Source organism: Oncorhynchus nerka, linkage group LG23, assembly GCF_034236695.1.
Source record: "Oncorhynchus nerka isolate Pitt River linkage group LG23, Oner_Uvic_2.0, whole genome shotgun sequence".
Taxonomy (NCBI): Eukaryota; Metazoa; Chordata; class Actinopteri; order Salmoniformes; family Salmonidae; genus Oncorhynchus; species Oncorhynchus nerka.
Genome location: NC_088418.1, coordinates 46,734,794 through 46,754,657, shown reverse-complemented (window position 1 = coordinate 46,754,657; position 19,864 = coordinate 46,734,794). Strand labels below are relative to the sequence as shown.

The 19,864-nt window shown below is 43.9% G+C and overlaps 1 protein-coding gene across 2 annotated transcripts in view; it reads left to right on the top strand.

Annotated features, from left to right (window-relative positions):
• Positions 1-971: 971 nt before the first annotated feature.
• Positions 972-19,864, top strand: part of LOC115106942 (troponin T, cardiac muscle-like) — a 309,390-nt gene continuing 290,497 nt past the window's right edge. For both annotated transcript variants that reach the window (XM_065008175.1, XM_065008174.1), the window contains exon 1: positions 972-986. The gene's annotated coding sequence lies outside the window, so the exon portion shown is untranslated. The remainder of the gene's footprint in view (positions 987-19,864) is intronic.

Genomic DNA, 19,864 nt, shown 5'->3' with positions numbered 1-19,864 from the left:
AACATATTTATTAAATAAAGTAAACTAAGTACAATATACAATGGTGTGTGTAATCAGTAGTGTAAGTGAGTGTTTTGGCATGCATATATGAATGTGATAATGCAGGGTGTTGAAAGGTGCCAAAGCAAACAACCAAAAACCACCAAGATACACAACTAAATCTATAAAGGTGTCTGCATGGAGAGAGTCTCCCCCATGAATGGAGAAGTGGTGTATTTATCCTGGGACACACCGGGCCTAGGTGTTTCCCATGTAGCTGACGACCCTCCCAAATCCGCCCACCGGTATCCTAATAAGGAAACAAGAACAAAGAGAGAATACGGCAGACAGAGTGGGAGGGTCGTCACACCGATCTATATGCACACATATCATACACTTAAGGAAAGAGTAGAAGAAACTGGCCAGTACTAGCATGTTGTGTCGTAGGACAGCTGAGCAGACTCAAGAACGGTCATTCAACATGCAGTTAATATCGTTTCCACAGTAACATGACGTAATGAAATGTTGAAACTAAGTTGCAAGGCGCTTTCGTAGCAAGGTGTTGTAGAACGAGTGTCCAATGAAACATTCCAGACAATGGCTCTTGCTACCTTGCCATAACTGATTTGACAGAGAAATAGCAGTTAGATAGGCTAGCCAGCTGCAGCCATCACCGAGCTATGCTAGCCAACTGCAGCTATCACCGAGCTATGCTAGCTAGCTGCAGCTATCACCGAGCTATGCTAGCTAGCTGCAGCAATCACCGAGCTATGCTAGCTAGCTGCAGCCATCACCGAGCTATGCTAGCTAGCTGCAGCCATCACCGAACTATGCTAGCTAGCTGCAGCTATCACCGAGCTATGCTAGCTAGCTGCCTCCAGCTTGGCCAAACACCAGGTCAGCGCAGACTTTAGCCTGCACATAGAACACCTGCACATTGTTTTGATGAGAATGGTATTTAGAAGCTGTTTATAATGTGACGCTGCCAATAAAATGAGGAGGAAGTCATAACACCAGACACGGAGTTACTTTGGCAGCATTATCACCCGTTATTTGTCTTTCTCGGTAAACAAATCCACAGCTTCGTTGTTTCCACAGAAGCCGCCTTGGAAAACACTGTGACAAACGGGCTGGTCGTAAAGATAGGCTATTGATCAGCAAGAGGCCTGACTTGTTTGCTTCGTGTCTGACTGTCAGTCCTCCCCATTTCAGTCCCGCAGACCTTGGAGAGAGTGATGCACGCACTGGTGTGGGGGGAGTCTGGGAGACTTCCTTGTTCCCTCTATGAAGCTCTTGGCTGGAAGTTGGAGCTCGGTGTAGATCCCTGGGGGTTTAGGGTCAGGGAGGCTGAACACCTTAGAAAGCACAACACTTTGGCTAAGCTCCCTGGGTGGGTGGATGGATGGTAGGGATGACGGGGGTGGAGGAAAGTGGGGTTTCTCCACACCACAACAGCCATTTTTTTTAAAGTTAAGGGCATGTTTCGGCGTAACTGAGACATTGTGGAGGAGTTGACTTGGATATCGTGTTTTGTGGAGGAAAGGGTTTTCACCAGGGATAACACCCAGCTTCCTAGCTTCCCCAATGCATACTATAACCTCCCTTTTAAATAGATTGCTGCATTTGACAAATACAAGAACGATAACTCAGAAAACTATACAGAGGAAGAATGTACAGGAAGTGTTTGTTTCTCTACTGGCTATGGCTAATATGAAGAAAATTAATCCGATTCTTGATATGCCACACCTGTCAGGTGGATGGATTATCTTGGCAAAGGAGAAATGCTCACTAACAGGATGTTAAAAAAATAAGCATTTTGTGCATTTTTGTGCATGTGACCAACACTTTACATGTTACTTTTATATTTTTATTCAGTATACATAGTTATGTTTTACATTCATTGACGGATTCTGGGGTTGATGTACATTTTGGGGCATATTAGAAGGCAATTCTGTATGTGAAAATCACTGCACCAACACACACACACACACCACAGTACTGTACAGCTAACCTTGTGGGGACACACAATTCAGTCCATTCAAAATCCTATTTTCCATAACTCTAAACCTAACCCTAACCTGAACCCTAAAACTTTACCGTAACCCTAAACTTAACCCTAGCTCCTAACCATAAACTAACCCTAACCCTTAACGTAATTCTAACCATATCACTAATTCTAACCTTAACCCTAAACCCCCTAGAAATATCATTTGACCTTGTGGGGACTAATAAAATGTGCCCGGTTGCTCCAATTTTGGTTTGTTTAGCGAACCATTCCCTTCACCAAACACCCAATGAAGCTACATGGCGCTCTTGTCTTAAATTCAGCCACTCTGGAGATGAGGTGAAAACAGGACTGTCAGCAAAACAAAAGCACAACTCTTCACGTCATAGACCCTGAAGAATAAAAATGTGTGTGTGTCTGTGTGTGTCTCTCTGTGTGTGTCTCTGTCTGTGCGTGTCTCTGTCTGTGCGTGTCTCTGTCTGTGTGTGTCTCTGTCTGTGTGTGTTTCTGTTAGTGTGCTTCTTCAGGCCAGCTCCTTGAAAATAATGAAGTGGGGCTGCTCTGTATCTGCAGAGATCCTTCCCTGTAAGGAGAGACGTATGACACAGGGGATAGAAAGCCAGTGCTTTTAATAAAAATCATCCCTTTTTGTCACAGCCAGCCAGGGTGAAGTAAAAAAGCATTTGCACGGTGTCAATAGGAGATTTATTTTCTCCCCTTTCTTTACCCCCTTTCACTGAAAGTCGAATGCAACAAAATGGGGAGCCAGCGCCTCAGTACCACTGTCATTGATATTCTTCCAAATGGTTTTGTCTTCTTCAGAGGGGCCGATCTCTCCCGCTGTACATTTTCAGGCTACCGAGTGGCTCCGGAAAGTCACACTTATCATCGGTAAGAGATGACTTTGAGTCTACCATTTATTCCCCACGTCTCCTTAAAGACAATGGAGGTGTCTCTGGTGGCAAAAGTGTTATTGAATTCAAACACTTTTTTTTCACCGCTTATAAGAGCTATAGGGTCAGATAGTAAGATATTCTTGAAGTATCTTTTAAAAATGGTGCGATAGTTCAAATCATAATAATGTGGTGCTTATATTTGTCCTATCTCACCCATGTACAAGCTTGTATTACATGCATGAATTGGACGTTTGGAGTGGAGTCACAGCCAGCCGTTATCAACGGCGACCCTGGAACAATTGGGAGTTAAAGCACCGTTCTCCAGGGCACGTCAACAGGGATTCAAACAAGCGACCATTCGGTTACTGGCCCAACGCTCTAACCCCGAGGTTACCTGCCACCAAAATCATAAACCAGAGGAGGTGCAACAGGACAGAGTGAAAGTTGGAGGAGGAGGCTGGGAAGCAGTGTTGTTCCAGATTGATAGGTTGAAGATGGGTCGTAGGTGGAAGTGTCTGAGGCGAGGACTGTGCCAGTTCTAGCTTCAGGAGGGCATGAAACAGGATTAAAGAAAGCATATCAACAGGCATGTGAACATCCTTATAAGGTCACAGTGTTCCCTTGTGAAGCGTCATCTTACGTAGATATCCTGTAGACTGTCTTGGGAACTGATACTTTTGCTTTAAGTTCTTTGGTGCTCGTGCAGCACTGCCATATGCTGCTGTTTTTGATGGTCTAATTACAGAATATGGTACACAGTTCCTACAAATGATATACTGTGCATATTTGCAGTTTTGTGTTAGTACACATCGACATAGCTTCAGGCCATGTGTTCCTCTAAAAGGAATATGTCATTTTGGCAAGAAGAAACCTCAAAAGCAATTGCATCACTCAGTACAAAGTAGAACATGTCCCATGAGTGAAATTGGTTCTTGACTTTGAGTGACTGATTTCTCACTTCGGTGTGTCATCTTTCAGCTGGTGTGGTCTGTCTGTGGCTGCTGAGAGGGGTCGTTTCTGGGAAAGATGTCTTGAAAATAGCCATTGGACGCCTGCAGGGAGGAATCCGATTTGGCCTGCTGGTGACTTGGAAGATGACTTCCTTCCTGCCTCAATTTTCTCCTGAGGTATAAAGTGACCCATCAACCCCTGCAGCGCTTTTCTATGACTTTCAGGTAGAAGCGGATGCACATTCACACATACGGGTACACACACACACATACACACACACACACACACACACCTACTTTACTATTAGCTAGGACCCCATCTACAGCTCTATTTACATCCAAAAGGAAAAAGATGCAGCATTACCGTGTGTGTCGACGCACGCAGGAGGAAACTTTCCAACCTCCTTTGCTTCCCGTGGTCCTAAATGGCAGGGAATCCAATCTCTGCTGTGGGGCGGCGTGAAATAAGAAGCTGTGGTCACATACTAATATGATCTGTGACAGCCTGTTGGATGGAAGCAATACGCTGCAGCGGATTGGCTTACTCTGATAAGCTGAGGAGGCCTTTCTTTTCCCCTCAGATGAAATATGTGTGGGATGCTACAAAGGTAGCTTCTTTTCCAAGTCCCAATGTAATGCTTTTTAAGAGAGCCCCTCCCTTCTCACTTCTTCCATCTATCCCTTCCTCCACTCTTTTCCTTGGCTTCTACCTCTGTATCTGTATCTCAGATGGGGTTTTTCCACGCCACAGGCAGACAAGCTCACTTTTAGATTAGTCTGCCACTGTCGTCTCACCGCCTCTCATGTTGTTTTCATAGTTGACAATCCAAAGTGGATGGTATGATAATTCAAATGGGCTCTCACTCCCTTAACAGGAGGAAATATGTGCATAAATGTACCAGCCCAGGCAGACACTGCCAAGCACAGGATATACAAGATGCAAAACTATGTGGACACACCTTCAAATTTGTCGATTTGGCTATTTCAGCCGTACCCCTTGCTGACAGGTGTATCAAATCGAGCACACTGCCATGCAATCTCCATAGACAAACGTTAGCAGTAGAATGGCCCGTACTGAAGAGCTCAGTGACTTTCAATGTGGCACCGTCATAGGATGCCACCTTTCTAAAAAGTCAGTTCGTAACATTTCTGCCCTGCCAGAGCTGCCCTGGTCAGCTGTAAGTGCTGTTATTGTGAAGTGGAAACGTCTAGGAGCAACAACGGCTCAGCCGCGAAGTGGTAGGCCACACGAGGTCACAGAACGAGACTGCCAAGTGCTGAAGCGCGTAGCGCGTAAAAACCGACTGTCTTCAGTTACAACACTCACTACTGAGTTCGAAACTGCTTCTGGAAGCAATGTCAGCACAAGAACTGTTCGTCGGGAGCTTCATGAAATTGGTTTCCAATGCCAAGCAGCCGCACACAAGCCTAAGATCACCATACGCAATGCCAAGTGTCGGCTGGAGTTGTGTAAAGCTTGCTGCCATTGGACTCTGGAGCAGTGAAAATGCATTCTCTGGAGTGATGAATCACATTTCACCATCTGGCAGTCCAACGGACAAATCTGTCCAGGAGAACACTTCCTGACACGATGCATAGTGCCAACTGTAAAGTTTGTTGGGGGAGGAATACTGTTTTATTATGGTTTGGGCTAGGCCCCTTAAGATTTCCCTTCACTGGAACTAACGCTACAGCATACAATGACATTCTAGAGGATTCTGTGCTTCCAACTTATTGGCAACAGTTCGGGGAAGGCCCTTTCCTGTTTCAGCATGACAATGCCCCAGTGCACAAAGCGAGGTCCACACAGAAATGGTTTGTTGAGATAGGTGTGGAAGAACTTGACTTGCCTGCACAGAACCCTGACCTCAACCCCATCAAACACCTTTGGGATGAATTGGAATGCCGACTGCCTAATCGCCCAACATCAGTGCTCGACCTCACTAATGCTCTTGTGGCTGAATGGGCGCAAGTCCCCGCAGCAGTGATCCAACATCTAGTGGAAAGCCTTCCCAGAAGAGTGGAGGCTGTTATAGCAGCAAAAGGGGAACCAACTTCATTCTAATGCCCATGATTTTGGAATGAGATGTTCGATGAGCAGGTGTCCACATACTTCCTGTCATGTATTGTTTCTATCAGTGAACTAGACGATTGTTAATTCAATCGACAATTAGAATTTTGAATTAGTTCCATTTCTTGAGATGTGCTTTTGTAGTTTTGAAGGTCATACCCTGTCTGTTCTTTTGGTATCATTTCATTGCCATCATTTTCACAGCGTTCAAAAATATTGCTGAAACATTTAATTGGTGAAATGTGGTCACTCGCTCCCTACGGTCATAATTTAGAAATGGGATGCTCCAGATGAAATAGTGATTCATTTGTACACCACACAGATGCACGTGAGCATTCGCATCTCCCCAACTCTGATCACTGAACAGCACCATGAGTTGAATTCACAAGTAGCAAGTCCATTCCATGTTTACAGCGCGTATCAATGAACATCTAGACGTAATATGTTGCTCCATTGATTCTTCATTATAGTCATTCCCAGAAGTGTTTTAATGTGCTATGGCAATGCCAGGGTACACAATTAATTTGGAGTTCCATTAAAACAGAATCATTAAAGGCATGGCACACAACATTTCATAATTAAAATGGCGGCAGGGAAAAAAAAACGGTCTACGGTCTCGTTAGTATTGTGACTATGTTATGTTTTGTTTGCTTGACTAAGTGAAATAACTAATGATGAATGTTAGATATGGCTGCTTATCTAGCTGTCTGCCTCGCATTTTATAAGCATGTGAGCCACCATTAAAATAAGGGTTTGTTAATGAAATTCATAAATATCAAAACATGACCTAACAAGGTTTAAGGTAATGGAAAATGTTAATTGCATTAAAAACTCTAAGCACATTCTTCAAACCGTATTTTAGAAACACAAACAATTAACCTTCCGCCAACTCGACTCACAACGCTGACGAACATTTCTTGTTGAACATAATTGTTTATCATAATAATTTCAGATATGATATTGACTGTTAGAAACACAGCAACACACTGTAGGCCTATGTTGGAAAGAGCCCAAGATAAACCTCTCTCTAATGAAATGTGAAGAAATCCGATACTGTTTTTCCTTCGATACACATGGCGCCATGGCGATGGAATAATGCCACAGGAAAGATCCATATGGGGATAATGAGATGCAATTGATTAATGAATCTTCTGTGAAAACAGCTCTTATTCTAGGAAATTGAAATAATGTGAGGATGATTTCCCCACCCATGATTAATGATGTTTTGGGCATGTGTCTAATAGTATTTACACAATGCACAGAATCAACAGGGAGGAAATGAGCTATTTCCATAGCACTCTCTGCAACAATGACTATTCATTCATGTTGATGTGTCGTCCTGATTGTGATGTACGATGATTAAAGGGCTTGGTTATCAGTGCTCTGATTACACCATGCCACATGTGGCTGGTGGATAGGGAGTAAGTCAATGAACCTGTTGATATTCTACTGTATGTGTTTGCATGTGGCGATAATGCACTAGACAGTCTCAAATTTGGCACTAGCCTGTTTATTGTGATTGTTGCTGTATGCAATCAATATTCAAGTGATGTCCAGTCAAGTAGGGACTAGGTGTTCAACACTTGTTACAGCCGGGCCTATCTTGCTACCCTTCGTTTTAGAAGTGCTGTACTTGTTAGTGTGAGTGTGATTGAATGATAGTATAGGGGCACTGGGGGGGGGGGGGGGGGTTGAGTGGCTTGGGCATAGAGGACATACGACATTGGGGGGTTGATTAGAAGACTTGTAGAAGAATGGTATAAGAATGGTAGAAGTATGGTAGAAGAATGGTAGGCCCAGAGGAAAGTTTATTCCTCCCTCCCCTCTCCTCTCAGACCTCCACTGTGGGGGTCGTCCTTCACCATGTGGCCCTGTTGATTATTAAGGGCTTGTTGTAAGGGCCTGGCACCATGCTACTGTGGAGTCTCAAATGGGACTCTATTCCCTATTTACCTGTTCATGTAGTGCACTACTTTTGACCAGGTACCCATAGAGCTCCAGTCAAAAGTAATGCAAGTAATGCACTATTAGGGAATATGGTGCCATTTGGGACACACATCAGAGAGAGAGAGAGAGGAAACTTGGGAATGGAGTGTAGCTTATTACCGTGTAAGCACACACACTCTCTAGGGAGCGAGGCCTACGGATATCTAAACCATGTCCTCCACTTGTTCCGACACTGAAAGGTCACTGCATGATTTATGCGCCTGTTTTGTAAGTTAGATGGGGAGCTCGCACGCATTTGGTTTCAGGCACTTGACCGATGAAAATATGAAAAATTAAAAATTCAATTCAATTCATAAATGTATTTACAAGGGCGAATGTGAGATGAAGCTGTTCCCGGAGTTGTTGTTTGAATAAGTGAGATGCGTGTGCCTGTCTGTGTGTTTTTGGGGTGCATTGTGTGTGCATTCACTCTGTGCACATTCGTATTTCATCCATTCATTCATGACTTGGGCTGATGTCAGTTTGCTGCAGGCAGAATCCACATGACAGAAGTCCATGTTACATTCCAGAACACCAATCACTGGGGAAAGAGAGAGATGGGAGCTTTAGTTCTTAATGGCACTAGATGTCCTCGCTGACGTTATAGTAGGTGACAAGGTACTCCATTGTACGTCCTCCATAACAGCACCACGTTGCTCTTAACCACATCGTGTCATTTATTTTCCACTCTGCATTTCTGAATTTTAACATGCCCAAATGCATTTGGGGTGTTTCCCCCCGAGGGCTGTTCGAAGGGTGTTGGAGTTTCACAACAAAAACCACAGAGGAGAGGTATGGTATTGTTTTCAGTGTAGCATTTAGCAGTACAAATTCCTCTGCATGGTTTGCATCATTTATGTAAAAGTGGCATAGGGAATTCACACCCTCACTCAGAGATAAAGAAGTGAATCTGGGTGAACCTCGAAATCAATCCTAGCTGCTGGGTAAAATACATGTACATCACTGTATTAAATCAAGCGAACATAATGACATCTCATTGCTTGAACCTGGAGGGATTTTTGACTAAATGTAGATAGATATAGACAGAGTCATCATGTTACTAACGTGGCAGGGGTGAGCCCCAAAAATGCTAATTAGTGAGACTCTGAGAGAGGCTGATCTGCTCAAAACTTGGGATTCAAAGTGATCTAAGTGTTAGCTATTCCTGTGATGGTTCAGTTGCACTTTGCCTCGGTGCAGCTGCAATGCTGTATGTCATGTTTGATGGTATGCTGATATTCTTCCATATCCGAGAGTAATCTAAAGTACCGTTCTGTACCATCCATCCCAGCACTTTAGAGAGATATGCTGCCATGCACTGATGATGAGAGATCTAGCTGCTTTTCGGGGACAGCACCCCTGGGACAAGAGGGGCTGAGTGGTACGTTCCGAATTGGAACAGAGAAGGAGACACAATCCCGGCCCTCCTCCTCCTCCTCCTCCACCATCTCCTTTTCCTCAGCCACCAGACAGAGAGCTGGTCCCTCTGCACGTGTCAACACGAGGGAGGCCATGCCAGCCGCTCCTCGTCCCCATTGAGCAACACTGAGATGCATGTCAGGTCAATTAGTGACACTGCTCTTACATTTTCCACCTTACATCAGTGTGCCTTTACTCATGCAGCGTGCTAGCTGCTTGACGGGTGTGCGATCACTCAACCTAGCCTTAGCCTAGCCTAGATTTGCCCCACATAAACCAGCTTGTGTTTCAGTCACCCCGCCGCACGCAGAGTGAACGTGGTGTCTGTCAACCCAAGCACTAGCCTAGCTATCATGAATTTGAGCTTTTCTCTCTCCGCTGTTCCATTGTGGTAGAATGACTGTTGTCATATTTTCACATTTTCCATGGAGGGTAAAGAAGAGTGACGGTTAGCTAATGTTTTGATGTGGCGAGGTGCTTTGAAGCCACAGAGAGTGGCAGTTCTGTTCTGTGGGGAGATAATAGAGAATGGATTTGAAAACATTTCTGCAAGGTCGGGTCTCGGTGGCGCTGCTAGCTTGTCCGTCAGGCGCTATTCGGCCACCTGCCAGGGTCCTCACAACAGAGTCACACATGGCAGATCAAAGCAGCTCATCAGCCCTTTGTTTTATTGGGTTTAATGCAATGTTCTGTTAATTTATGCATATGTAATTGATCTGAAGGTATTAGCGGCTAATTGACATCAACTGGGTGATAACGTTCACATGGCAGTCAAGCAGCAGCTGGTTCTCTGCTCTCAGAGACAGGCAGCAAGATACGTTCTGTGTCTTTGTCTCGTTGTCAGCAAAGTTAAAAGCGAACGAATCTGCGTTACCTTCAATAGTCTATAATGCATTTATCATGTGACAGTCCTTAGTAATTGGATTCTATGGTCGTAAACACTTTGGACTCTATTTTATTCCTTACTGTTGTTAAACTTTGATTTTATTGGATTTGATTTGTCCATAGACCTAGTCACTGCGTTGCCCTATAATGCTTAGTACAAGGTCAATGTTCCTAACTTGAACAGGGTGCAGACGTTTGAAACAATCCTGCTTGTGGGCGTACAGCCTGCTTCTCTAAAACACTACGCCTAACACCACACCACAGCGATGTATGGCCATCTGCCTTATTGTTCCACAGCATCGCTAAAGCCACCTTAACAGGGGAATACATCTCGCTTCCCACTCCTCAAATGGTGTGATCGTCTGTCACACTCTTTCTCATCTGGTGTGCTTTATTGGATGTGGCTTACGCCTCCAGATATTTATATATTTTTTACAGCACATACAGAGGAATGGAGAAAAAAAACAGAGAGCGAAGGAGCGGTGGAGCTCAGCGAGTAATGGTGTGGAATGCCGAGGAGGAGGGATGTGTGAGGCGTTGGCGGCGGACAGCGCCCGTGTCTATCGTCTCCTGTTTAAAACCTCTACGTTACGGTAATGGCCGCTGGGCCGCGAGGTGAGCGCAGCGGAGGTTGAGTCATGTCGACTGGAGGAGATGAAGGATATGGGAGTCAGAGAGGCCAAGCTGAGAGGTTATTTCTCCCAGCTTGGTCTCTCCATTCTGGGCTTGGGCATTGGTGTTTTGCCTCTCCATGCCAGGGCTGCTGGTGGAAAATGCCTCAAATTGTTCCATTGGAGGTTCCCACCTGTGTGAGGAGAGGGTCATTCACTCATAACAATGAGGTACTGAATAGCCCAACTGGTTAATGCTTTGTTTGTGTGATATCACATGATAAGTCCCCTTACGCCACAGACGGACCTATGGATGATATATTTTAGATGAGAGAAGATATATTACAGGTAATACAACATATTACACTCGGTTCCTCGGTCAGGTGAACGGGGCATAAACACAGTGACTCCTGCCTGTGTTAATGTATTGTAAATGGTGCTATTTATTATTATAAAACCTGGGAGACTAAGCTCACAGCGAGTAAACCCCGACCTGACCGTCGAAAATGATCCATGCTCACCATGACAATGGCATTGGTTCCACACACCGAACGAAGGAAAAGTATCTTACATGCAGAACATCAAGCCGTCATCATACATTCAGGAACAATGGTGAAGATATTCTAGATGACAGCATGGAACGAATGCACAGCAAGGGCTATTTCTGTTTCCTTCCGTAACTGTGGCTCTTTGTTACTCTGTGGCTTTGTGCGCTTTTCAGTGTTCCGTCCCCATTCACAGCCGAAATGACATCTTCTGCCTCTCGGCAGGAAGACGCCATCTGTCTCATACCATTTCATACTCTAAATACTTGAGCGAGATTCAGTCCATTTGCCGGCATCAACTGTAACCATCTTCAATAAGTTGAAGGCTATTTGGCAGCCTTAGTACAGAGAGATAATTGAGTAGCATTCTTGCTGACTTTTCATGTTACCTTTTTTTTTAATGTTAACTTTAAGGGACTTGGCTTGGAAAGCACCCCCCCAAATAAAAATACCTTTTCAATTTGATGCAAAGGGCATTCATGGAAGGGGTATGAAAATCATATTGGAATGAGCTCTGTACTTTAGCACTTATTGTTGGTGTGAGGGGACATAGTGCTGAGGCAGAGGGCTCCAGCTTTATAATCTCATAACACCGCTCGAGTAATCAAGAGGAGTGAATATCATTTTCCTTGACAGAATATTGAATATTCTCCCTTTCCCTGAATAGCAAGTTATTAGAGAAGCATTCAAGAGTTTTTGATGTAATTGCTACAATTAGACCACAGACATTCCCTACCAAGAAAGAGTCCTAAATATTGAACAAGCTGACTGACGCTTATTGATTTGCCCGGTCAAATAAGATCAAACAGAAGTCAGAAGGAGAAAAAAAAACACATCGATCTCAAATACATACACAAACATTAAAACGCATTCAAAATATTGGCTACGTATTTACTGAAACAAACTACGGCACAAAAAAATGAAGTGCCCTTCTTGCCTAATGAGGGGTGTTTTTTGTTTTGCTTTAAGAGCTGGTGCCAGACTAAAATACAGCATTCGTAAAGAGTGAAACAGTTTAAAGATAGAGACGGCAGTGGAAGAGAACTAGCCAAGGGCTTGACTTTACTGTACTTGTCACGATTGTTTGTATAGACGGACCACGTAATATTTAATAGTGAAACTTAGCAAAACAAATAAACAAACAAACAAACAAACAAACAAACAAACAAACAAACAAACAAACAAACAAACAAACAGTGACAACAGAGGTGCTACATACACTTACTCAAAACAATATCCCATAACACACAGGTGGAAAAATGCTACTTAAATATGATCCCCAATTAGAGACAACGATAGCCAGCTGCCTCTAATTGGGAGTCATACCAAAACACCAACATAGAGAAAACAAACTAGAACACCACGTAGAAAATATAGACTAGACTAAATGCCTAGTCAAGCCCTGACCTACTCTACCATAGAAAATAAAGGCTTCCTATGGTCAGGGCGTGACAGTACTGTAAGTATCTGCGCTGAATTTTATAGCAATGCATGGTAGATCCCATTTCAGTTCATCACTGGAATATCACACTGAATTAGTATAATATCTGAAATCTATACTAAAATCTAACAGAGTTATTGTACTGTCAATTGTGCCACCGTGACGAGTGTGAAATGTTCCATTAGTGACCCCGTGTAGAGAAAAGAAGCATAGCTTTTCTAATCTGATGACAGCTACTCAAATGGGAAAGCTTTGTAAAGCTCGGCAAGAACATCGGGTTGGTGATGTCTTTAGTGCTGTACGGAATTCTGATGTGCGGCTCTAAACGATCAATTAAACGTCCCCCCCTTTCTCATTGAACTGAAGTGATCCTTTGTTAATTGTGATTGTTCACCCACATGATAAATACAATAGGCAAAGGCTGAAGGAACAAAGCAACACAGATACAGAGTCTTTCTCTTTCCACTTAAAGGAAAATGATCATTTGTCAAAGCCTAAAGAGTTTTAATGAATTCTCAGATTGGCATTTATAATTGGCTTAGATAAATGTTTGAGCGTACACAATCAATTAATATTTTACCCATTGTGCACGTTGTGCTCCAAAAAACAATGGGCCTGCGTAGCATTGCCAAATCCTCAACACTTTTGTGCTTGCTGAAATACCCATCTATTCTATTGACTTGTTGTTTTCCATTTCTGTCGTGTGTGAATCTTTGCTGTTTGTTTTACGTTCTGTGTGTCGTTTGCTCTTCCCATTTGCAATACCTCCATCTCAGAATATTTCAAAAAGCTATGGATTTTTATTAAGGTGCCACAGTGTGACTCAGGGAAGCTGCACGCTGATGGACAGAATGACTTCCTGGAAAATGTATGTCTCCCAGATTGCCACTCGCCCGTCTCTTAATCAAACGACACCCGTCACAGCTTGCCTTGGTGATGAAGACGGATTGCAGATGAACACAGCCTGCATGTGTGTCCTACTGCACTCCAATCAAATCCACTCATGGAAACTAGAAAGGAGAGGGGTGACTTATTCTTGTGACGGCAAAGTGCAATGGTGGTTTGAACAATGGAGACATAACAAGAACTGGAGACTGCATCCAATATGTCCAACCATTTTGTTTTTCAAGGTAATCTACTCACGCTGGCATACCCCTGCGTCCGCTTTATCCGGACCAACATCACAGGCACACTAGCGCACGGGGAGCGGTGTGCGTAGCGACGACGTCGCCACGTCATCCAACAACATGACTGCGAGTGCCTCAGCAACAATTATTGGAATAATTCAACGGATGTTTTTGTGCACAAAGGTCATGACTAAAGTGTCTTAGGAATTAGGAATTTTCAAATCTGACTAGTCTCTGTGGCCGTGTATGGATATAGTATTTCTGGGCCGGGCCATCAGTTAAATTGCAGTACCGAAGCAAAACTGTAGGAGCAGTCGAAACTGTGCTTCTGGACCGGAAGCCTGGCCCCCTTGGGTTTGAATGCCGTTGACATATGGAATCAGGTCACTATTGATTTGATGCTATAGGTCCAGCAGTGGGAGAAGAGGAGAAAGAGAAACCTCATTCGGTCCATGTTTATATACTGTCTAATAGGCAGGATAGAGGAGCCAGGCATTGACATGGAGACATCACACCAACATAGACTACATACAGCTTGAGTGGCATCTCCACTTCCTACTCTACTCATTTCCACTGCCAGAGACATTACAGTGGATGCACTTTTGATGGGTACTGGAAAGAGCATGCTTCACAGGCTCTGGGATTGATTGAAATGACCTTACATTGTGCTGCTCTTGCAAGCTGGGGCAATAGCTAGGCTAAAGCCTACTTCCAAAACAAGGACAGATCAGGTGGATATTACAGTATGTGATTGCTATCTCCATTGAGACCGTGTCTGTGCCTCGACGTAGGTTGGGCAAAACTTAACATGGCGGTGTTCGCCTTAGCAATCTCACTAGGATAAAGACGTCATCCTCCATTCCTGTCATTATTGAAAGATCGTGAAACCTCACATCTCAAAATAGGGCTACTTAATGTTAGATCCCTCACTTCAAAGGCAGTTATAGTCAATGAACTAATCACTGATCATATTCTTGATGTGATTGGCCTGACTGAAACATGGCTTAAGCCTGATGAATTTACTGTGTTAAATGAGGCCTCACCTCTTGGTTACACTAGTGACCATATCCCCGTGCATCCCGCAAAGGCGGAGGTGTTGCTAACATTTACGATAGCAAATTTCAATTTAAAAAAAAAGAAGATGTTTTCGCCTTTTGAGCTTCTAGTCATGAAATCTATGCAGCCTACTCAATCACTTTTTATAGCTGTTTACAGGCCTCCTGGGCCATATACAGCGTTCCTCACTGAGTTCCCTAAATTCCTATCGGACCCTGTAGTCATAGCAGATAATATTCTAATTTTTGGTGATTTTAATATTCACATGGAAAAGTCCACAGACCCACTCCAAAAGGCTTTCGGAGCCATCATCGACTCAGTGGGTTTTGTCCAACATGTCTCTGGACCTACTCACTGTCACAGTCATACTCTGGACCTAGTTTTGTCCCATGGAATAAATGTTGTGGATCTTAATGTTTTTCCTCATAATCCTGGACTGTCGGACCAGCATTTTATTACGTTTCCAATCGCAACAAATAATCTGCTCAGACCCCAACCAAGGAGCATCAAAAGTCGTGCTATAAATTCTCAGACAACCCAAAGATGCCCTTCCAGACTCCCTCTGCCTAACCTAGGACGTCAGAGAACAAAAATCAGTTAACCACCTAACTGAGGAACTCAATTTAACCTTATGCAATACCCTAGATGCAGTTGCAACCCTAAAAACAAAAAACATTTGTCATAAGAAACTAGCTCCCTGGTATACAGAAAATACCAGAGCTCTGAAGCAAGGTTCCAGAAAATTGGAACGGAAATGGCGCCACACCAAACTGGAAGTCTTCCGACTAGCTTGGAAAGACAGTACCGTGCAGTATCGAAGAGCCCTCACTGCTGCTCGATCATCCTATTTTTCCAACTTAATTGAGGAAAATAAGAACAATCCGAAATTTATCTTTGATACTGTCGCAAAGCTAGTTAAAAAGCAGCATTCTCCAAGAGAGGATGGCTTTCACTTCAGCAGTAATAAATTCATGTACTTCTTTGAGGAAAACATCATGATCATTAGAAAGCAAATTAAGGACTCTTCTTTAAATCTGCATATTCCTCCAAAGCTCAGTTGTCCTGAGTCTGGACAACTCTGCCAGGACCTAGGATCAAGAGAGACACTCAAGTGTTTTAGTACTATATCTCTTGACACAATGATGAAAATAATCATGGCCTCTAAACCTTCAAGCTGCATACTGGACCCTATTCCAACTAAACTACTGAAAGAGCTGCTTCCTGTGCTTGGCCCTCCTATGTTGAACATAATAAACGGCTCTCTATCCACCGGATGTGTACCAAACTAAACTACTGAAAGAGTGTCACGCCCTAACCGTAGAGAGCTTTTTATGTCTCTATTTTGGTTTGGTCAGGGTGTGATTTGGGTGGGCATTCTGTTCTTTTTTCTATGTTTATGTATTTCTTTGTTTTGGCCTGGTATGTTTCTCAATCAGGGACAGCTGTCTATTGTTGTCTCTGATTGGGAACCATACTTAGGTAGCGTTTTGCCACACGGTTTTTGTGGGTAGTTGTTTTCTGTTTAGTGTTTTGCACCTGACAGGACTGTTTCGGTTATTTCTCTTTGTTAAAGTGTTCAGTTACAATAAAAAGTCATGAACACTTACCACGCTGCGCTTTGGTCCGATTCCTCTTCATCCGACGACGACACCCATGACAAAGAGCTGCTTCCTGTGCTTGGCCCTCTTATGTTGAACATAATAAACGTCTCTCTATCCACCGGATGTGTACCAAACTCACTAAAAGTGGCAGTAATAAAGCCTCTCTTGAAAAAGCCAAACCATGGCCTAGAAAATATTTTAAAAACTATCAGCCTATATCGAATCTTCCATTCCTCTCAAAATTTAAAAAAAAAGCTGTATAAGAAATGCTTCAGTCTGGTTTTAGACCCCATCATAGCACTAAGACTGCACCTGTGAAGGTGGTAAATTACATTTTAATGGCATCAGACTGAGGCTCTGCATCTGTCCTCGTGCTGCTAGACCTTGTGCTCCTTTTGATACCATCGATCACCATATTCTTTTGGAGAGATTGGAAACCCAAATTGGTCTACATGGACAAGTTCTGGCCTGGTTTAGATCTTATCTGTCGGAAAGATATCAGTTTGTTTCTGTGAATGGTTTGTCCTCTGACAAATCAACTGTAAATTTCGGTGTTCCTCAAGGTTCCGTTTAAGGACCACTATTGTTTTCACTATATATTTTACCTCTTGGGGATGTCAATCGAAAACATAATGTTAACTTTCACTGCTATGCGGATGACACAAAGCTGTACATTTCAATGAAACATGGTGAAGCCCCAAAATTGCCCTCGCTAGAAGCCTGTGTTTCAGACATAAGGAAGTGGATGGCTGCAAACTTTCTACTTTTAAACTCGGACAAATCAGAGATGCTTGTTCTAGGTCCCAAGAAACAAAGAGATCTTCTGTTGAATCTGACAATTAATCTTGACAGTTGTACAGTCGTCTCAAATAAAACTGTGAAGGACCTCGGCGTTACTCTGGACCCTGATCTCTCTTTTGATGAACATATCAAGACTATTTCAAGGACAGCTTTTTTCCATCTACGTAACATTGCAAAAATCAGAAACTTTCTGTCCAAAAATGATGCAGAAAAAATAATCCATGCTTTTGTTACTTCTAGGTTAGATTACTGCAATGCTCTACTTTCTTTGTACCCGGATAAAGCACTAAAGCACTAAATAAACAGTTAGTGCTAAATACGGCTGCTAGAATCCTAACTAGAACCCCAAAAAAGTATCATATTACTCCAGTGCTAGCCTCCCTACACTGGCTTCCTCTTAAGGCAAGGGCTGATTTCAAGGTTTTACTGCTAACCTACAAATCATTATATGGGTTTGCTCCTACCTATCTTTCCGATTTGGTCCTGCCGTACATACCTACACGTACGCTATGGTCACAAGCCGCAGGCCTCCTAATTGTCCCTAGAATTTCTAAGCAAACAGCTGGAGGCAGGGCTTTCTCCTAGAGAGCTTCATATTTATGGAATGGTCTGCCTACCTATGTGAGAGGCGCAGACTCGGTCTCAACCTTTAAGTATTTACTGAAGACTCATCTCTTCAGTGGGTCATATGATTGAGTGTAGTCTGGCCCAGACGTGTGAAGGTGAACGGAAAGGCTCTGGAGCAACGAACCCCCCTTGCTGTCTCTGCGTGGCCGGTTCCCCTCTCTCCACTGGGATTCCCTGCCTCTAACCCTATTACAGGGGCTGAGTCACTGGCTTACTGGTGCTCTTCCATGCCGTCCCTAGGAGGGGTGCATCACTTGAGTGGGTTGAGTCACTGACGTGATCTTCCTGTCTGGGTTAGCGCCCCCCCTTGGGTTGTGGCGTGTGGGAGATCTTTGTGGGCTATACTCGGCCTTGTCTTAGGATGGTAAGTTGGTGGTTGAAGATATCCCACTAGTGGTGTGGGGGCTGTGCTTTGGCAAAGTGGTTGGCATTATGTCCTGCCTGTTTGGCCCTAACCGGGGGTATCATTGGGAGTTTTCAGGGAGTTTTTCCTAGCCACCGTGCTTCTACACCTGCATTGCTTGCTGTTTGGGGTTTTAGGCTGGGTTTCTGTTCAGCACTTTGAGATATCAGCTGATGTAAGAAGGGCTATATTAATACATTTGATTTGATTTGATTTGAACGCCCGTCTTTGTGAGGACGAACAAGGCAGATTACACGATAGCCTGCCCGCCCTGTCACTGTGATTTCTCCAACCATCTACTGTCTATGGTGCTCTGAGGGGTGGCAGGCGGGCAGGCTTGTGGCAGCGGGTGGGCAGGCAGGCAGGCAGGTGGGCGTCTTGCATGTGACATGCTAAGTGCTCCTGCAGGTGAAGCCTATTCATTCCCAGCGAGCCACTGCTGACCAGGACCTATTTCACATGGAGCTGGGTTGGGGTTTGTGGAACAAGGGATGGAAAGAGTGAGAGTGCTTTGCTTTGCTTCAACATATTTCATCCAAAACGCCACTCAACTTTTAAGCAGAGCTTTCAAATTTTACTTAAATCCATCACGTTGACATTTCTAGTCGAACAGAGCGCCAGACTTCCGAGCTCTCACAAAGGCATTGTGCTCTGCTCCTTCTTCACTCTGCTATGACTCTCTAGGACGCACAGAGAACTTCAATTACATCCACTTCCATTCACACCCACAGTACCTGGAAGAGGTAGCAAACCAGTGAAAGCCCAGCATATAAGTAATTATCCCATCAGGGTCTTTAGCATGGAGATGTATACGCAGAGCAGAGAAGAGAAGCATACCAAACCCTCTTTCTCCTACAGCAGCAATCCTCATCTCATCAGAGTTAGGACTTCTGTTGAGTCCAGCACAGCTGCCCAATTTTGGCTGATAGAGAGACTGAGTTAGAGACGGGGGGGGGGAACACCCATTCATGTGATTAATACATGGTTATTATGTACTTCAGAGGTTACATAAGGAGAGTTTCTCTCTTAATGAGAATTTGTGTATTTGGTTGATGGTTTCTGAGTCTGAGTTGTACTGTACGTTGTAATGATGATGACTCACATAGACCAGACGGAGAGGAGTCACTGCATGGAGCTAATGAGAAGGCCTAGCTCTGCAACAGCAAAGCTCCATCAACCAACTTCTAATATCGGTGGATTGGAGCTGCCTCGCTCTTTCCATCACCAACCCAATAACCACCATCTCTCTCTCTCTCTCTCTCTCATATATATGGAACCTCCTCCTGGCTAGATTGGCCTTTTTCTCATATTGCTTGTGTTTATCAGAATAAATCAAGACATCTGACTGGTAATCGTTCCGACTGAAGCGTGGTGACAGTGAACGGATGCATCTGTTATGCCTGTGTAACTGGCTATTATGTTGTGCTGCATGATTGGCCCTATTCCTATTCCTGTGTTCCA